Genomic DNA, 13226 nt, shown 5'->3' with positions numbered 1-13226 from the left:
ACGGAGTATTATATCTCCGTTTTTTTTTTTTTTTTTGAATAGCAAAAATATTTCATTAATTAAAAGTCATACGACATCTATAATAGAGATTCGACGTTAACAAATACATAAGATATTGAATCAAATATAATTTTCCTTCATAAAAACTAGGAAAATTTGTAAATTACCACCCAAAAATAGGTGCATTTTCTAAATAACCACCCACTAAAAATTTTATTTTAAAATACCACCCATTAAATTAATTATTTACTCAGATTACCACCCTTTTTAAATTTCCGGTGGAAAAAAGGGAAGTGGGGCCCACAGTCGTTACTTCCCTCCTTATTTTTTTTCTTTTTCCTCGACTTCACTATTGTATGCTACAGTAGCTACTTCCCTCTTTCAATTCTCTCATTCAATTTTCTTCTGCAAAATCACCCAGCTCCATAAATTCTCACCCACCATTGAGATTAGGATTGAGAAATAGAGATTAAACCCTAAATCTAGTTTAGTTCATTTGAAACCCACCATTTTTATTGGGGTTTTGCGAGGAGCTTGTTTGCGAAATTCGCCATCTTTAGGGCGTGTTGTTGGGGACCACGTGCTGAGTTCATCACCTGACATTGGTAGCTGTCAATGGCGACATTAGAGGTAAGCAATTTAGATCCTTTTCATAAATGTTGTATGTTGTTGGTTGGTGATGGTAGAATTGCAATTTTGTTGAAATTTAGGGTTGAATTGTTCTGTATTTTTTGTTGAATTCTTTAATTGAAATCAATTATTCTTTAATTGTTGGGTAATTGTTTAAGAATAGATGTGAATTAGGGAATGTGTTTATTGCTGCTGTGTGTATTGGTTGCTGTAAAGAATTCATTTTTGATTAGCTGTCTTAAATATGGTATTACATGCACAGATTGCTGCTCAATTAGTTGATGTTAAGGTTAGGTTAGGGGGACAGTTTGTGAATAAAAAAATAAGGGGGAAGAGTTTGTGTGGCTATGAGGGTGGCTGGGAATATTGGAGGTATAAGTGCAAAGTGAAGGACATGTCAGTTGATTTGCTTAGGGAATCTTGTGTATGGGGGTTTGTGAAGCTAGATCTGCATGTGCCAAACTCATGGAAAATTTGGTACAAAGAAAAGGGCAAGACTTGGTCAAATGGCAAAAAAGAAATTGTTGGTGTAGATGATGTAAAGGGCTTTTTGGAGACAAAAACAAGGAGTGGGTTTGTTGTACTTTACTGTACTGCCCAAGTACCCAGCAGTGTTCAACCCACCCAAAATAGAAAAACCAAACCTGATAAGCCCACTGAACTCAGAAGAAGCCCTAGGTTTAAGTTGAATGTGGAAAATGCAGATAATGCTGTAGGGCAGACTGAAGAGGGAGGTGCATCTCAGAGTGTGAGTGTGAAAGGGAAAAAATCAACAAGGAAGAGATTGTTCTCTGAGAGTGACAAAGGGAAGAAAAAGCAAGGGGAAGAGGAAGGTATTTCTGGGGTAAACACAATCAAGGGAAAGGGAAAGTGTGCAGAAAAGGGTGGTAGAAAGAAGAAGACAGGGAGGGAGGTTGAGTTGGAAGAAGAAGTTGGATCTGGAGCATCCAGCTCTGATAGCTATGACACTGATCCTGATTGGGATATAGGGGAAGAAAAGGGGTTAGATGAGGATGCTGACCTTGCAGAAGATCTGGACAACACTGTCCAGAACATAATTAATGAAGTAAATGCTGATTTGGAGGGAGTTCAAGATCAGAGAGAGGATGATGGGCAGAACAATGAGCACATCATTGAGAGTGAATTGATGACCAAAGAAGTGAATTTGCAGAGGGAGTTCAGTTCTGATTCTGAGGAGTTGGACAGCCCTAAGTGTTCTGATGATGAAGAAGACAAGCATCCATGGTTTCATGCCTCAACAGACTTCAAGAAACCTATTCACTTGCTGAAAGGACAGAAGTTTATCAACAGTAAACTGCTTAGGAGAGCATTGAGGATCCATGCAGTGGAGAACAGATATGAGTATTGGTATTTGCACAATGACAGCAAAAAGATAACCATCCAGTGTAAGAGAAGATGTCAGTGCAAATGGAATGCTAAGAAGTGTAGGCTTCCACAGTGTACTTGTGTTGGTGGGAGGAGATGTCATTTTAAGGTGGTTGCAAGGAGATCTGTCAACCAAGATTACTGGCAAATTAAGAGTGTAAATCTGAAACATAGGTGTGTTAGGGTTAGAAGCAACCTCAACCTAACTGCTGAGTTCCTAGCAGACAAGTATCTTGAGGATTGGAGAACTGACCCAGGTTGGAAGCTTAAGGGTTTCATTAGGAGGGTGTTAGTTGATCTTGGCATAGAGATCACTTACAGCAAGGCTTGGATGGCTAGGGCAAGAGCTAAGCTACTGATTTATGGCTCAGCATCACAACAATATGCCAGAGTTTGGGACTATGGCAAGGCTCTCATGAAGTACAATCCTGGGACACAATGCAATGTTGTAGTGGATGGGATTGAGCAACCTGAGCCCCCACTGTTCCTTAGGATGTTTGTATGCCTAGCTCCTATGGCAAAGGGGTTCTTGTCTGGCTGTAGACCATTAATAGGGGTAGATGGTTGCCATCTTAAGGGTCCATATCCTGGGCAGATTCTTGTTGCAGTGGGGAAGGATGGCAACAACAACATTTTTCCAATTGCATGGGCAACCTGTGAAGTAGAGAACACTGAGACATGGGTGTGGTTCCTAGATAGCTTGATGAAGTCTTTGAAAGATGAAAATGAAGGCCTTGGACTTACCTTTATGTCAGATAGGCAGAAGGTGAAGCATTATTCTCATTTGCATTTTCATTTTCATTTCCTTTTTCCTTGACAGATTTGCTAAGTAATTTTATTTTTTCTTTGTTTCTCACAAATGAATTAACTTTGCTTTGGTAACAGGGTTTGTTAGAAGCTTTCAAGCAAGTTGTCCCAAATGCTGACACAAGATACTGTGTCATACACATTTGGGCCAACTTCAAGCTGCAATTTTCTGGAGCAACATTCAAAGAGCTGTTCTGGGCAGCAGCAAGAGCTACAACACAGGTATGCTGAATTTGTTTGTCTTTCCTTTCTCACAAATGATTTTTTTTTTCCTTTGTGAATAAGTTTCAGATTCTGAATTTGGGACTCTGTTGTTATGTATAAGACTGTATGTGACAGTCTGTGACTGTGTGACTGTATGTGCTAGTGTATGTGAGCGGGTTTGTGTGACTGTATGTCAGTGTGTGTGAGTGTATTTAAGTGCCTGTGTCTGACTGTATGTCAGTGTGTGTGAGTTTATTTTCATTGACTGAGTCTGAGTTGATATCAGTGAGTGTGTGTCACTGTATGTAGCTGTGAGTGAGTGTGTGTGACTGTGAACATGTCACTGTTCTCTGCTGCTCAAATATGATGCTGAATCTGTCTGTCCCTGTTCCTGTCTTTTTTTTTTGTAGTTTGATTTTGAAGTGGCAATGGAGTCAATAAGGTTCTTGTCTGAGGATGCATTTGAATACTTAACTGATATCCCTGTTGAGCATTGGTGTAGACATGCTTTTAGTTCTTTCCCAAAGTCAAACATGTTGCTCAACAATGTTTGTGAGACTTTTAATGCTGTCATCAAAGAAGCCAGAGATAAGCCAATTTTGACTCAGATGGAATGGCTTAGGAGATATATGATGAAAAGAAACAATGACAAATGGGAGAGTTATCTGAAAATGGAGGGAAAAGTAGTTCCATATGTGAAAAAGGCATTCAAAAGAATTGAACCAGCAGCTAGGCATTGCATTGTACAAGTTTCGAGAGGTGACACATATGAAGTTGAGTTGAATTCTGACATAGTGAAAGTGGACCTCAGTCAAGGAACATGCACTTGCTACCATTGGGAGCTAACAGGCATCCCTTGTGTCCATGCATATGCATGCATCATGGACAAAAGGGCAGACCCAGAAGAGTATGTGGACAGTGCTTACTTTGTGTCCACATACATGTTAGCATATAGGTATGAGGTTGCCCCTATGCCTGGTCCAAAACACTGGGATAAAGTCAAGCTAAGGGAGCCACTACCACCAGCCATCAAAGTGCAACCTGGGAGGCCTAAGAGCAAAAAAAGGAAGTTAGAACAGGGAGAAGTGGTGGGGCAGAGCCAGCAACAAGAAAAACCATTGAAGAGAAGGGCAACATGTAAGAATTGTGGCCAATTAGGACACTATGCCAAGACTTGCAAGAACCCAAGTGTTACACCAGTTGTTGTTTCATCCCCCAAGAAAGAAGGTGGCAGGCCTAATTTGAACACTGACTGGGTCAATGACCAAAGAAAGAAGAAAGCAGAAAGGGCCTTAAGGAAGGTAAAGTACACAAATTTCTGAAATTTTTGCTTTGTTTTCATTGAGTCAAACCCTATCCCTAATTTCTGTTCCTGTCTTGCAGACTGCTCTTGGAGGCACACCTGGACCACATAGTATAGGGAGCAAAAAATTTCCCCAGGAAGAGCAAAGGAAGAATCAACAGCAGAGTCAACAGAGTGAGCAGCTCAGTCAGCACAGTCAGCAGCAGCCTCAGCAGCAGAGTCAGCAGCAAACTCAGCAGACCCAGGCTTCAACTACAACTGCTGCCACAGCCTATTCAAGGGAATTTGAGCCACCAAGAAGCAAGTTGCATGTTATTAGGATGACTAGAGATTAGATATGTTTGAACAGAAACCTAGTTGAAAAATGTGAAGACTTCTTTTAAGTAGTTGAACAATGTTAAGTTTTTTTTTTTTTTTTTGAACTCCAACAATGATGAATGCCTTTGTTTCAATGTTTTGCAATACTCAATGAATACTTGTGGAATGCATTGGCAAGATAATAAGTATTTTATGTCTCAAATAAGTCATGATTTTTTGTTGTATATATCATATAAGTCATGATCCAAGCACAACTCATGGCAAGTATAATATTGAAACCAAAATAAGTTGCAAACCAAAATAACAAGTTTCATTCATTACTACATAAAATATCCACTACAAATGTCAGAGGAAACCACTACATCTCCCACTAAACCAGCTTATTAATTACAACACAACCTAGAACTAAAAAGACTAGACACATAACAACTACAACAACCAGGAGCCTGCTGTCAGAACCACCATTACTGTTGATCATCTTCTTCCTGTCACCATTCAGAGCCTTGCATTTCATCCTCAGAGTATCAACCTCATTAAGCAAGCATCTTCTCTAGGCAGTTAAATCATCAACCTGAACTTTGAGAGTGTTCACTTCACCCTTCATCAGTTTTTTGTCAAGCAAAAATTGGTTAATCACATCTTTCTGCCAATCAGTCCCCTCACTGTCCACCCATTCAAAACACTTACAGCCCCTTGTTTCAGTGTTAGGGTCATAGAACTTGCAAGCCTTGAATTTCCTGCCAGGGTTACTAGTAGTCCAAGATGTCAACTTTGCAAAAGGCAAGCCACAGTTGCATTTCTTCTGGTTTGTGGGAGATATGTCATTCCAAGACATGATTACACCTGAAATGAGCAAAAAGTCAGATAAAACAACAACAACAACAACAAACAACCAAGTACACATCAACTACTTAGTCACACCTATTCATTGTGGTGGTTGACCACCATAGTCAGGATAACCAGGTGGTGGCCAAGTGCCATTTTGCTTCATCCTGTACTCAATCATACAGTCAGCCAAGAAGCCAGGGTCATTTGTGCTTCCAACATGTATGGTGTAAAATTCCTCATTAGGCAACCTCCTAAACATCTTGAACAAATCTCCATCATCTTCTAAAGTCCTATACTTTCCTTTATATATGTATTGGAATATGGGGTACACATACTCAATTGATCCTTCTATAGGGTCATCCATAACACGAAGTTGATCTTCGAATGCTACTGCCGTATCTTGTAAATTATTTTTCCCAATCTCATACTCAAGGTCAATTACAATACTCATATACTTAAATCTGAGAACCTTCTTATTCTCTTCCATTTCTGCCACAATAATTACAACAACAAATAAACATAAAGGCTTAACACATGCTTTAATCAACACTAGCATGACAAATTGCAAACATACTACATACAAAATTAGCACCAAGTCAATGACATTATGTCACAAACAAATAACCCCCATTTCTGCCACAATTAGAACCCCCAATTCAAACAGAAAAGCACAATTGAGTGTAGTTCATGAACCCTAATTAAATACAGACCCAATTTCCCCCAATTCAAATACAAAAATAACCCTAATTTGCGAATTATTAAACCCCTAATGAACAGTTCAATCAGTTTTCCCCAATTTAATTGCAATAAGAACCCTAATTAAACCATATATTTACAGATTTAAATACATTACCTGATGCGAATTATCCTTTGAAATTTCTTGCCAAGCTTCTGCAATCAGTGAAATTCGTCAAATTTGGGGAGATTTTGGACCAAAAATCGCAACAAATGGTTTGGGATTATGTTTTATAAGACAAAATCGAGGGGGTTTTCTTTTTAGAACCATCAACTAGCCGTTAATAGCCGTTAGGTGGGCCCCACTTCCCTTTTTTCCACCGGAAATTTAAAAAGGGTGGTAATCTGAGTAAATAATTAATTTAATGGGTGGTATTTTAAAATAAAATTTTTAGTGGGTGGTTATTTAGAAAATGCACCTATTTTTGGGTGGTAATTTACAAATTTTCCTAAAAACTACGATCCTCGAGTAGATCTTGCATTGCGGAGCATCTCCCGCTTATATCGCTGAAAATTACAGCCTTGTTGGAGAGACAATCTAACGATCCTTTGTAGCCGTGAGGATGTTTTCCTTCTGATTCATCTGTCCGTATTTGAAAACTTGATAACTTTTTCACCAACGAAATAATTTCACGACAATCCATTAGATCTGCTACCACGGATTCAAACCTAAGAAATTTATCCCTCGAAAAGAGGAGATAAACCTTGTCTTTCGAAGGAGGTCGAAAAACCCTTGTCTTTCGAAGGAGATCGGAAACCCTTTCTTTCGAGGGAGAAAAGTTCCTCCCTAAAGGAGGAAGCATTATTATAAACCTAAAAAAACAATAGAGAAACAAGGATTGGGGGTTTCCACCGATTAAAATCGATGGAAGCCCCTTCAAAATTTAACAATGGAGGCTAGGGTTTTGGAGAGAGAAAGGAGGAGAGAGAGGAGAGAGAATTTTATTGGTGTGTTTTTAGATTATTAATGTTGTTCTATTATATCTCCGTTTGACTTATACGCTATACACACAATTTTAAATAAACCAATTTTATTTATTGGTATCATTGTGGTATTGACTTTTCCATCGATACATTCTTAAATTTTTTTTTCCACTAATAAACCTGTTGTTACGGGTAATCTAGGTGTTTTGCTGGAGAGTTACGTTACTAAGTTTGGGTCCTTGTCGGTTGTAAATTTTTACCTGCACATGAGGGGGTCAACGTTGGAAAAGACCAAGTCAATGCCGAAAAGTGACCTTTGGTTGTCTTGAACAAAAAAAAAAAAAAAATAATGTTTTTAGTTGCCAAAATTTTTTACCTACAATCAAAATACCAAAAAATTTACAAAAAAGTTTTGACCAAAATACTAAACCAAAAAACTTTAATAAACAGGAAAAAATCAAAGAAAGCGAGCGAGATGAACGAGCGAGAGAAAACCCTCTCTAGCAAAGAAAGTGATATCCTGCAACGCTCGAATAAAAAATTCAAGCACAACTCTGATTCAATATTAAGAGATTCTCAATCAGAGAATCAAGGCCTCGATGGAGATCAAGATCTGGAAATGGGAACCTCTGTGGAGGACACTTTAAAGAATCAAGCTCTACCACAAGGAAAGGTTTCTTATATCCAGGCGACCAAGGGTTTTGGAAATAGCGTGAATCCCCTGTTTGAGGAGGGTTACAGGACTGATGAAGAGGTTTCTGATGATGATGTTGCTCTAGACTGTGACTCGGATGATGAGAATTGTCCAACCATTTTGCTTACCAAGGAAGAGAAGTTGAGAATTCGAAGACCTTGGCAAACTGCGTTGATAATTAAGTGGTTTGACAAACGACTTAGTTACGAGGTCCTCGTTAAGAGGTTAAAGGCGAAATGGAGTTTGAAAGGGGATATAGCTCTGATGGACGTTGGACACGCGTACTATGTAGTACATTTCAATTCCATGAAGGATTATGTCTATGTGTTGACGAATGGTCCTTTGGATGATTGGGGATAGTTATTTGACGATCTGAAAATGGGTGCCAAACTTTGTCTTAGATGAGGAACCAATTCGGAAACTCTCGGCGTGGGTTCGCATACCTCAATTATCAGTTGAGTACTTTGATAATCAATTGTTGTTCAAGATTGGAGCACAGATTGGCAAGGTCATCAAGATTGATAGGAACACTGAGTCCAAAGACGAGGCCAATATGTGCGTCTATGTGTTGAGGTGGATTTGACAAAGCCCCTGCTACCTAAGTTTCGTCTCAATGGTACAGTATGGAAGGTTCAGTATGAGGGATTGAGGTTGGTGTGCTTTAAGTGCGGTAGGCTTGGCCATAAGGAAGATGAGTGCATAACGTATGGTGTTCCAGGTTCAAGACCAAGCTCAAGGGCAAGTTAACCAGGGTCAATGTGTAACACCCCCAAAATTCGAACCTTTTTAAAAACAATAAGAGTAACCTTTAACTTTCAAACAGAACCATCGAACCCTGGGAGTGTTACTGCTACACTTATTTTCCGTAGAAAATAAATGCAAAGCAAAATGAAATAATATTTAAATAAACTAAGTGGTCTAAGTTGTAGCAAAATAAAATAGTCATTACATCAAGAATGCAATTAATTTGAAACCAATAATTGAGAGGAAATAATTAAATTCGGAAATAAACTAAGTTGTCTTAGCTACGTGATTATTCTAACGTCTCCTCACACGTAACCGAGTACCCTTTTACCAACCTGCAAAATAAATCAGAAACAAGAAAAGAGAGAAAACTCCCAAAAATCAGATAAACTGAGTAATTCCAACTCCATCCCGTAAAATTAATAATTTTAGTTCAAAACATTTTATACATAATATAGTCTCATAAATATTTTAATACTCAACCAAGTTCAAATAGTCACATAACATACTATTTCTTTATTTAAGAAAGGGAAAGAGAACGCCAGTAAGCCGGGACTAGTCCCTGTCACCACCTACTTTACAGAGGGTCGCGCGTGACCCCAATTTGCCATAAAATGAAACAGAATGTCCCTAGTGTGCACACCCCTCACTAATACCCAGTGATTAGGAGGAAGACTAACAGTAACATATAATAATTTAAACCAACTAGTAGCAACCATAACCACTAGCGGGCAACCTGTTCTTCACCCTTTCGGGTTTCATTTCCCTTCTTAAGTTATATTTCACTGTACATTTTATTAGGTTACATTGTCCAATCACATTGCACACAAGCATTGCAAACATCAATTTAATCCCAAGTAACAATATTTTGATTCCAATATTATTAGAACATAGTCATTCCACATGGCATACTAATTATAACTCGATTCTCAATAGGCCTTGGAGACCATCAATTATATATAATCAATCATCTAATTCCCAAGATTATATTTATTTAAAATAACTCATACGATAACAAATAAACATATATTTTTTTTTTTTTGAAATTACATATACTGGTTCACAAAATAGAAAAACTCATATATAATATATATGATTCCATATTATCATACGATAGCACACTCATCACATATAATTACATAAGCACGTATTTGACACATAATATTTCAAAACAATTTCCTAACGGGATTCTAAAGATGATGGACATTGAAAATTACCTTGATCGTGCGTAATATCTCAAGGTAAATAACCTCCGCAACGTTCACCTAGCAGCCTCCGTCTATAAATAAACGAGTCCAAGTTAGTTTAGTATACTAATCGAATTAGTTAGGCAACATCATTAATGCTTGATGCTTATTACTAATAATACACCACTACGTAAAAAAGAAAGGAAGTAGATTTTTTTTTTAAAAGAGATGTCTGCCAACTCTTTCTAATTAACTTTGTAGATCAATTACTCATCTTTCCCCACCATTGTTGCTCGCCTAACCATTGTCTATGATTGAAAGAGTCATCTTACAATTTACAGAAGACCAAACAAACCCCCCCCCCCTTTTTTTTAATCAAACAAAAATATATAATAAAAACCATACTCCTTAAAATGTGAATCGGAAAAAGCCATAGAAATATAAATCAAGGTCAAGGGACGAAGGCGTAGTTCGTGGTGGGTTGGCTAACAATTATTATTATCAAGAATGATAGGTGAAGAAGAATCATGGCTTACCACTATACTCAATCAATTATAGTTGGTGTTTTAGCAAATGAACCAAACTAAGGGATAATAATCAGTTTGAGGGAAAGAGAAAGCTTCTTGGAGCTAATATTTTCTCATAGCAATTTGGGTGCGTGAGAATGGGCTTTTATAAACTTAATATTGTGAAGGTAGATTCATCCAGAAGGTCTTCTACAAGATAAGAACTGATTTCAAATAGAATTTGTTTGTTGTTTTTCTTGTTTATCCGATAACACCAATTCTAGAAAATCGGTTTCACATTTTTTTTTTTTTACAAAATCAGTTTCTTGAAATAATCCAAAATCACTTTCTGAAAATTATCAGTTTTCAGTATTTTTTATATATATATATATATATAATATCAAATCCGAAAATAATAATCATAAAATCTATTAAAATAACATATATAGTTAAAGTTTAAAAGTTTATACTAGCTTGAAAATTGGGGTATTACATCTACTCTCCCTTAAAACAAAAGTTCGTCCTCGAACTTTAAAGTTAGCTCTTAAACAAGGCTCATGCGATGACAAAGGCTAAGTTAGTTTTAAATTCTACCCCCCTTTAAGAGTTTCGACCTCGAAACTTAGCATACCTGCTCAAAAAGTTCCGGGTAACGCTTTTTCATGTCATGTTCAGCTTCCCAAGTTGCTTCTTCAGAATTCTGATTAAACCATAGCACTTTAACTAATTTTACCGCCTTATTTCGAGTACTTCTCGTTTTGGTGTCGAGAATTTTCACAGGGCGTTCATCGAAAGTTAAGGTCTCATCTAGCTCAATAGTCTCAAGTTGGATAACATGGGTATGGTCATGAACATACTTTCGGAGTTGGGAAACATGAAAAACATTGTGAACATTGGCTAACTCTATGGGTAAGGCTAGTTGATATGCTACCTCTCCAACTCTCTTCAATACTTCATACGGGCCAATGTATCTAGGACTCAACTTCCCTTTTCTACCAAACCGCATGACTCCCTTGGTAGGTGAAACCTAGAGTAAAGCCTTTTCCCCGACCTCAAATTCCACTATTCTCCTATTCTGGTCTGCATATGACTTTTGTCGATCCTGAGCTGCCTTCATGTTCGCCTGGATAACCCTAACTTGCTTCGTTGTTTCTTTAATCATTTCTGGCCCCAAAGTCAAAGACTCACTGATATTGCTCCAACACAAGGGACTCCTACATTTTCTCCCATACAACGCTTCATAAGGTGCCATTCCTATACTCGCATGATGGCTATTATTGTATGAAAATTCGATCATAGGTAATCTTTCGTCCCACGATCCACCAAAGTCCATCACACAAGCTCTCAACATGTCCTCCAAGGTTTGGATTGTTCTTTCTGTCTGTCCATCAGTAGCAGGGTAAAACGTTGTGCTAAACTTCAGGATAGTACCAAATGCTTGCTGAAACATCTCCCAGAATTTTGATAAAAATCTTGGTTCTCTGTCTGAAATAATATCTTTAGAAACTCCATGTAGCCTCACAATTTCTTTCACATAGGCATCTGCCAACTGAGTCACATTCCAAGTGTCCTTTACTGCTATGAATCTTGCTGTTTTCGTTAGACGATCAACTATGACCCAAATAACATTCTTCTCTGCCCTTGTAAGTGGTAATCCCATCACAAAATCCATAGAGATAGACTCCCACTTCCATCCTGGCACATCTAACGATTGCAGCTTCCCTCCAGGTCTCATATGTTGTATCTTCACTTTCTGACATGTAAGGCACTTTGCCACAAACTCGGCTACTTCACGCTTCATGTTCGGCCACCAGAAATGTTGCTTAAGATCCTTATAGAGCTTATCTCCTCTTGGGTGTACAGAGTACGGGGTGTTGTGAGATTCTTCTAAAATCTTCCTTTTGAGATCTTCATTTTTAGGAATACACCATCTCTCTTTGTATTTCACTGTTCCACTATCATCTACATCAAACTCAGTTGTTGTTCCTTCTTCTTTCATCTTTCTCACCTTGGTCAACCACTCATCTAACATTTGCTTCTCACGAATCTCATCATATATAGTAGGTTTAACTGACATTGCATTCAACTGGGCGTTCACTTGGCCATACTTTACAACCTCCAAGTTCAACTTCCTAAATTCTTCACAAAGTTCCTTGGCTAAAATCATCAAGTTCACTGTATGACTTGTCTTCCTACTCAAAGCATCAGCTACCTTGTTCGCCTTTCCTTCGTGATATAGAATGTCTGGGTTGTAGTCGGTTAGCACCTCAAGCCATCTCCTTTGCCTCATGTTCAAATGAGTCTGTGTGAATATGTATTTAAGACTCTTGTGGTCCGTATAAACCTTACATCTCACACCATACAAATAGTGTCTCCAAATCTTGAGAGCAAACACTACAGCTCCTAGCTTCAAATCATGAGTAGGGTAATTCTGTTCATGTTGCTTGAGCTGCCTCGATGCATAAGCTACAACCTTCCCATGTTGCATAAGTACACACCCAAAACCATTCTTAGATGCGTCACTATAGATTTCAAACCCCTCAGTCTCTGATGGTAAGGTTAAGACTGGTGCTGAGGTGAGTCTTCGCTTCAATTCTTGAAAAGATTGCTCACACCTCTCATCCCACTGAAACTTAGTAGTTTTCTTCATCAAATTTGTTAAGGGTTGAGCTATCCTCGAAAAGTCTTGCACAAATCTTCTATAGTATCCAGCAAGCCCTAAGAAACTTCTCAGTTCAGTCACACTTTTGGGTCTTGGCCAATCAGAAACTGCTCGAATCTTAGATGGGTCCACTGTGACTCCTTCCTTTGAGATCACATGGCCTAGAAATGCTACCTTCTCTAGCCAAAATTCACATTTTGAAAATTTGGCATACAACTTCTTTTCTCTAAGAATCTCTAACACTTTCCTTAGATGTTCTTCGTGCTCTTCTCTATCCCTCGAGTACACCAAAATATCA

The sequence above is a fragment of the Chenopodium album genome, chromosome 21 (assembly GCF_948465745.1).
Source record: "Chenopodium album chromosome 21, dcCheAlbu1.1, whole genome shotgun sequence".
Classification (NCBI taxonomy): Eukaryota; Viridiplantae; Streptophyta; class Magnoliopsida; order Caryophyllales; family Amaranthaceae; genus Chenopodium; species Chenopodium album.
The sequence above is the reverse complement of the archived record's forward strand: the minus strand, read 5'-3'. Positions refer to the sequence as shown.